The following is an 8496-nucleotide window of genomic DNA, read 5'->3' on the forward strand; positions in this document are numbered from 1 at the left end:
TTTTTTTTTTTTTTTTTTTTTTTTTTTTGTCTTTTTCCGTGTCCGGCAACGGATCGCAACCCTCAGTGTTGCTCCCGCGCCTCGCTCAGCCAGTGAGCGGGAACCGGTCTGTATGTGGGATCCGAACCCTCGGGCGGGAGCGCCGCCACGCTTCCCAAGCAGCGCACTATCCAGTGCGCCACAGGGCCGGCCCTATTTTTTAAATTTCTAAATATCTCATTTATTTAATAGAATCAAGCTATCTGAAAAATCAAGTCTACTTTTTTCCCCTAAATACATTTTAAAATATAAGCAATTCCTTCCATTTCAGCAATCCCAATACTACTAAATATTGCAAAAATTCAGCAAAGCTTAAAGTTTCAGTGCTATAGCTGTATTCTACTAGGAATTTACAGAGAGTAGATATAGTAAACACCATGTGAATTCTGTGAGGAATCTATTTTGTCCTAAAAGCTGCTTAAGGAAAAGCTATAGAAAATTGTTCTGAGATATTAGCACGGAAAGGACAAATTCAACCTGGGAGTGAAAAAATGGGTGTGTCGAGAAAAAGAAATAATGGAACCTAAGTCCTAATTAGTTTCCAATTATAAGATGACAACTAACAGGAAAACATAAATAGAATATTATCTTACAAGTATGGGTATATATATTTACATGCACTATGAATGGTAACTCCACTTGCACTCAGTTTTTAATTGGGATGAAACTCAAGCAATTAAGTTTCAATATGACTCACAACTTGATGGATGCAATTCTACTTCTAAAGTAGATTACACAATGGAAATGCCCGAGGGATTGCTAGGCTTGGTGATTTTGGCTGCTTTCTGTTTAAAAAGAAGAAAAGAAAATGTTCTCAACAAATGAATCACTTTATACTTACGAATTTATTATTTTAAATGAATCATCATATTACGACCTGGTAGGTCTGTGTGCTTTCCCAAGGCAAAATGAGGTAGTGGAAACATCGCTAAGACTAGAGTTCTAGTCTTGGCTCTGGAACAAATCAGCTTCATGGGTTTGAGCAAGTTACCTTGTCTCGCCTCTCTGAGCCTCAATTAAATAGAAAAACAAAAAACCCTACTACTTACCAGCTGCTGTGACTTACCTTCAGTTCCTACAACTGTAAAATGAGGATAATATCTACCTCAGAGTGAGGGGATTACAATAAGATGAGATGGTAAAGAGCTTTAAAAAACTAGAAATCACTTTATACATGTAAATAATTATTTTATCTTAAAATTGGGCTAAGGTTACTATTAACTTGACTGATAAGAACTACTGAGAATATATGCAATCAACCTATAAAATTAAAATGGAACTAGACTAGAACAGTAGTTCTTGCATTTTCAAAGGATTATGAGTCTGTTAGAGAATATAATAGATTTTTTCCCCTGGAAAAATGTATATATACAAACTTCTGTACAATCTCAAGACTTCTCAGTTGCCCTTAAGTCCAAGAACCTGTCAACAAGATAATCTTAAGGTCTCTTCTAGCTTTAACAGTCTTGGGTGTATGTTTTGCCTCTTTAAAATAAGAAAAGTACACACTCAATAAATTAGATTGATTTAACCAAAATATCCTCCTCCAAATCCAAACAAATAGAAATTCTGGATAAAATGCAACAAATGTGTATGCGTGAGTCTTAAGTACATAGCAGACTGGAAAGCAAGGGAAAAAAAGCTTCCAGGTACTAGAAATGAAGAAGAAATTCAAAGAGCAGAGGCTGAGGCCAAATACCCAATAGAGAGTTATCAGAAGTACAAAGGATTAACTAGATACAGTCAATCCTCACTATTTGCAGATTCCATATTTGAACATTTGCCTACTCACTAAAATTTATTTTTAACCCCAAATCAGTACTCATGGCACTTCCCCACTCATTCATGGAGATGCAAAGAGTTGTGAAAAACTTGCATCGCTGACGTACACATTCCCAAAGGTCAAAAGAGGGACACTGCCTTATTGTTTCAGCTCTCATACTGTAAACAAATGTCCTTTTCCTGGTCTAATTGAGATTTTATCGGTTGCGTTAAGGATCATTACACAGACATTTCAATTTGCACACAATTCTTAACATACATACTGAAATTCTAAAAAGCCACATATCATGATTTTCTTTAATTTTTTTCCTCCTTCTGTAACTTTGTACGCATTGACCAACCTCACCTTATTCCCCCTTCCTCCTAACCTCCCCAGCCTCTGGTAACCACTATTCTACTCTTCACGTCTATGAGATCAACTTTTTTAGAATCCAAATATAACTGAGAAAATATCGCATTCGTCTTTCTGTTCCTGGCTTAGTTAACTTAACATAATAATGTCTACCAATTTCATCTATGTTTTAGCAAATGACAAAAAAATCATCATTTTCCAATGTGTATAGTATTCCATTGAGCACATATACAAAATTTTGTATTTTTATTTTTTTAATTTAATGTTTTTTATTGGTTATGAGTATTCATGAGGTACAAGGCTGACCGTCACCACCTGTGCCCAAGGTAAGACGGCCAGGTCAATACTAGCAGCATCCCACTACCACAAATTGCAATCATTCCCTGTGTCCCCCACCCAATTAATCCCCGACCTCCCTCCTCCTCCCTCTTTCCCCCACCCCACACCAAAACCCTATGTATGCTCTCTCCCTCTGCAAGTCCAACACACCATTGTGGTCTTTCTTTCCTTTCTTCTTTCTCTCTTAGCTCCCACTTATGACTGGACGTGTGCTATTTTTCCCTCTGTGAAGTTTCTCCAAGTTCATCCAAATTGTTGCAAATGAGAGAATTTCATTCTTTTTTATGGCAGAGTAGTACTCCATGGTGTATATATGCCACTGTTTCCTTATCCAATCATCCATCAATGCACATTTAGGTAGGTTCCATATCTTGGCTATTGTGAACAGAGCTGTGGTGAACACGGGACCGCAGGTATCCCTTCGACATGATGATTTACATTCCTTTGGGTATATACCCAGAAGTGGGATTGCTGGATCATATGGAAGATCTATCTGTAGTTGTTTGAGAAACCTCCATACTGTTTTCCATAACGGTTGTACTAATTTACAGTCCCCCTAATAGTGTAGGAGTGTTCCCTTCTCTCCACACCCTCACCAGTTATTTGTTATTCACCGTCTTTTTGATTATAGCCAGTCTAACTGGGGTGAGGTGGTATCTCAGTGTAGTTTTTTTTAATCTGCATTTCCCTGATGACTAGTGATGTTGAGCATTTTTTCATGTACCTGTGGGCCATCTGTAGGTCTTCCTTAGAAAAATGTCTATTCAGCTCCATTGCCCATTGTGATTTTTTTTTTTTTTTTTTTTGGTTTTTTTTTGGGTATATACCCAGAAGTGGGATTGCTGGATCATATGGAAGATCTATCTGTAGTTGTTTGAGAAACCTCCATACTGTTTTCCATAACGGTTGTACTAATTTACAGTCCCCCTAATAGTGTAGGAGTGTTCCCTTCTCTCCACACCCTCACCAGTTATTTGTTATTCACCGTCTTTTTGATTATAGCCAGTCTAACTGGGGTGAGGTGGTATCTCAGTGTAGTTTTTTTTAATCTGCATTTCCCTGATGACTAGTGATGTTGAGCATTTTTTCATGTACCTGTGGGCCATCTGTAGGTCTTCCTTAGAAAAATGTCTATTCAGCTCCATTGCCCATTGTGATTTTTTTTTTTTTTTTTTGGTCTTTTTCCGTGTCCGGCAACGGATCGCAACCCTCGGTGTTGCTCCCGCGCCTCGCTCAGCCAGTGAGCGGGAACCAGTCTGTATGTGGGATCCGAACCCTTGGGCGGGAGCGCCGCCGCGCTTCCCAAGCGGCGCACTATCCAGTGCGCCACCGGGCCGGCCCAGCCCATTGTGATTTTTTAAAAGTTATTCTAGTGACCTTCCAGCTTCAAATTTGGAGGCAAACTTTCCTAAGGAGGATATCAAGTACCAGTATCTCCAGATGCTGGTAAGCTGTTACATAAGTCCCACCAATTCACAATTTAACATCATATACACTACATACTCAAATTTTCAATCATTTACAAAACATCAATAAAATTATTAAGAAAACTGGACTACCACGACCAGTTAAAGAGTGCACACAATTCTGACAGGGAGAGCAATGATTAATGAGTGGTTTTCTTTAACAAACAATTCTATTAAAAAAACAATAAGGGAATAGAAGCAATTTTAGATGTTCAAGACACATTACATGCATAACTGTGACTCCAAATTGCCATTTGGTATGCTTTTTATTATAGGATATAAAAACTAACTCCGCTCCTTCAATCTATGGAATGTTAAGCTGACAGCCAAGACAGTCAAAGCCTCCCATAATTCAATATTCTGCTATTTTCTGGTTGTACCAAAAAATAAATAACCAACAAATGATTTCACCTCTTAAATAAAAGCATTTACACTTAAAAATATGGCATGAGATGGGATTCCCTCCTTTTTAAAAATGTTTCTAGAACTAATAAAAAACTTACACTTACATTCCTCTGGATTGTACAAGTGTGACAGGGACCACAGATAATACATGGTATATAATATTAATCAGACTTGGCTTGTTCCTCTCCTGCTTCATCAGAGGCTGGACTCTACTCGTTTTTAATTTCTCCACTTTCTGCAGGTAAATTTTATTTAGTTTCTTGGTTAGTCACTTCGGCCTGTTTTTCCTTTGCTCCCCTTTTCCCTTCTGTTTGCACTTTTTTGTCTGAAGATTTATCTTTTGCTGCTGCCTTTTTTGGCTTCATTTCCACTTTTGCAGGAGCAGGTTTAGCTGACAGCCAGGCCAATGTCCTCTCGGGATCTTCCTTCACTGCCCCTTTGGCTGAGCTGACCTTCCTCTTGGGCAACTTGGCAAATGGGAGGATGCGTGCCTGTGGGCCACAGCGCACCTAGAGCCTTCCTGAAGCTACGCTGCCTGGCCACTGCCGCTCCTCCCGCCACTGGAGCTGCTGGGACCCACCTCTCGTGGTCTATCTAATGTCATGTTTTTCATGTGATTTAGACTTCTTGTTTGTGATTTGGGGGTTTAATGTGGCTGCTAAACATAGTGCTAAAGTGCTGTACAGTGGTCCTAGGCACAAGAAGGTTGTGATGTCCTTACAGAGAAAATATGTGTGTTAGGTAAGCTTCGTTCAGACAAGAGTTATAGTCTATACGAATTATAGTTCAATGTTAATGAATCAACAATATACACAAAATAAGGTGTCTTTAAACAGAAAGAAACACACATAAAACAAGGTTATTATATATTGATTGCTTGATGAAAATGTTGTGAAGAGATGTTCCTGCTTTTCCTCTAGAAGCAATGTTCAGTGTTTGCTAATTCAATGTTTACACTGACTTTATAGAACATAACTACCACAAATAACACAAATTGACTATATGTGGTAATATGTGGAAGTTAAGATTTTATCAGCAGGCAGAGGGACATTCTTTAGGAGCTGGGAGTTTGGAATGAGGTCCCTGCATAAACCCCACTGGCCCAGGATGCTGCAGGGAACACAGCAGATAGTCTTACCACAGTGGTAAAATAAAGTTACTCAGAACCACAATCTTTTGCTTATTGGAGTTCAAATTTATATTGCACACATAGGTTTTAAGAAATTAACTTTAATCCTGAACCAACACCAATAAGCTCCAAGAAGAGATTTTTTTAAAAAAAACTGGCCCACAAGGACACCTCTGTAACTCAAGGCACATAAGGGAATCCTGAAGAAACACCTGCCATCCAGAAGAACTTCACAGTCAAAAATTACTATGAAATCAACATAAGAGCCAGGCAACAATCAAGCCAAATGAGTGGATTCTATTCAGTAAGAACTAGGATTACAGTGCAATCCAAAATGTATTTATGAAATAGGTATATTTAAAATATTCAATGACATAAAGGAAAAAATGGAATACATATGTCAATGACAGATATCTCAAAGGAAACAATAATCAGAACTACAGCCATTTTCACATCAACAATAACTAATGTTACTCAAAAATAGAGTATTAGTATTAACATGCTTAGAGAAAGTAACTATCAACATACTAGTAGTGAATTGGAAAGCAGAGGAAATCACTCAGAGCACAGCACAGAGAGAAAAAAAGCTGGAAAATACAAAAGAAAAATAAAGAGACAAGGATATGACTAGAGGTCCTCATAAAAATACCTAAAGAAGAAATAAAAGGCATGGGGGCAGATGTCAGAAAGATGGAAGGTTAGGAAGCCTCAAGCTCTCATTCCCCACAGAAACAATAAGAAAACAACTACAAGATATCTGAACCAACTTTGTAGGACTTCTGGGAAACCGTCAAATGTTTAGTGCAACCAAGCAAAGGTCCAGTCAAGGAAAATTCATCTTGGAAATGGCAGAAAAGTTTTGCGGTGTTTTTACTAACCCTTGTCTCCCCAGTGAGGTGGTGGCCTTGGTCGTAAGCAATTGGCAGCCCAGTTCCCAATTCCTCCTCTTGAACCAGAGGAAGTAGAGCAGACCTTATTTGCAAATTATTGTGTATGTCTGTTCTAACCTATCTGGAAAATACCTAAAGAACTGATCTAAGGCAGTCATCTCAGTTTCACATACCTGAGAAAGCAGACTGTAAATAAAGCAGGCACTTCTCATAAAAGATACAAGATGACTAAAAACCCACTATATTAGTTTGTTAAGAGCTACTATAACAAACTACCATAAACCAGATGGTTTAAACAACAGAAATTTATTTTCTCATAATTCTGGAGGCTATAAGTCCAAGATCAAGGTGTCAACCTTCTTCTAAGGCATCTCTCCTTGGCTTGTAGATGACTATCTTCCTCCAGTATCTTCTTGTTTTCCTTCGGTATGTGCCTGTGTCCTAATCTTCTCTTTACAGAAGGACACCAGTCATATTAAATTAGAGCATATCCATATGACCTAATTTTACCTTAATTACTTCTTTAAAGACCCTATCTCCAAATACAGACATACATCCTTAGATACTGGGGAGTTGCCACATTACAACAGTCAAATGCCCAATTTTCAACAAAAGAAAAAGTCCCAAGGCATCAAAGAAACAGAAAACCAAGGCTCATTCAAAGGAACAAAATTAATTGACAGTAACTATCCAATAGACATCACACTTGATAGACAAAGATTTTATAATAACTGTCTTAAATATGCTCAAAGAACTAGTGGAAAACATGTAAACACCTAAATAAAATCAAGAACAAAATGAAGATGTCAACAAAAAGATAGAGATTATAAAATGGAAACAAAGAACATTGCATATTAATAAAAGGGTCAATTCACTAAGAAGATATGTTATAAACATATACACAACAGACATGAGAACCCCAAATACATGAAGAAATGTTAACAGGATTGAAGGGAGAAATAGATAGTTCTGCAATAATAGCTACAATAATAGATAAAACAACTAGACACAAGGTTAATAAGGAAACAGAGCACTTGAACAACACTATAAATCAATAGGACCTAAGAGATATATAAAAAATACTCCAAGCAACAATAGACTACATATTTTTTAAAGTGCACATGGAACATTCTCCAGAACAGAAAACAAGATAGGGCAAAAAAACAAATGTTAGTAAATTTTAAAAGATTAAAATCAGGGGCCGGCCCGATGGCGCACTGCTACAGTACGCTGCTTGGGGGCGGGGCAGCGCTCCCGCCGAGGGTTCGGATCCCACATACAGACCGGTACCCGCTCACTGGCTGAGCGAGGTGCGGGCACGACGCCAAGGGTTGCGATCCCGTTGCAGGTCCAGTCCAGTACGGGCGCGACACTGAGGGTTGCGATCCGTTGCCGGACACGAAAAAAGACAAAAAGGAAAAAAAAAAAAAAGATTAAAATCATATAAAATCATATAAAATATCATTTCTGATCAAAGTTGAATGAAACTGGAGATTAATGATAGATGGAAAACTGGAAAATTCACAAACAAGTAGTATTTAACACACTCATAAACAACCAATTGGTCAAAGAAGAAATCATAAAGTAAAACAGAAAGTATCTTGAGACAAATTTTGAAAAAACCAAACACACTTTGAAAAATATATAGCATGCAGTGAAAGCAATACTAAGAGGGAAGTTTACAGCTGTGAAAGCTTACATTTAAAAAAAAGAAAATTTTTTTTTTTGGTGGCTGGCTGGTACTGGGATATGAACCAGTGACCTTGGTGTTATAAGGCTGTCCTCTAACCAACCAAGCTAACTGGCCAGCCCCCAAAAAAGAAATATCTTAAATCAATAACCTAACTTTATGCTTTAAGGAAATACAAAAGGAAGAGGGAAATAAGCTAAAAGATAGCAGAAAGAAGGAAATAAAGAATGGTTTAGGGATCAATAAAATAAAGAATAGAAAAATGATACAAAAAATTGAGGCCAATTCATATTCCAAAAAGATGAACAAAAAATTCAGAAATTTTTAGGTAGATTGAATAGCAAAAAAAAAAAAAAGAGGTGGCTCAAATTACTAAAATCAAAAAAGACGGGGGGGGGGGGGGG

General features: G+C 37.7%; 1 protein-coding gene and 1 pseudogene across 1 annotated transcript in view; both read right to left on the minus strand.

The window, feature by feature from the left end:
* OPHN1 (oligophrenin 1) overlaps positions 1 to 8496 on the minus strand; it is a gene marked incomplete at its 3' end in the record, with an annotated part of 273469 nt that overhangs the window by 135435 nt on the left and 129538 nt on the right. The gene's annotated exons all lie outside the window — the stretch shown is intronic.
* LOC103587407 lies at positions 4545 to 4987 on the minus strand (annotated as a pseudogene).

This window comes from Galeopterus variegatus, unplaced genomic scaffold (assembly GCF_000696425.1).
Source record: "Galeopterus variegatus unplaced genomic scaffold, G_variegatus-3.0.2 Scaffold447, whole genome shotgun sequence".
Classification (NCBI taxonomy): domain Eukaryota; kingdom Metazoa; phylum Chordata; class Mammalia; order Dermoptera; family Cynocephalidae; genus Galeopterus; species Galeopterus variegatus.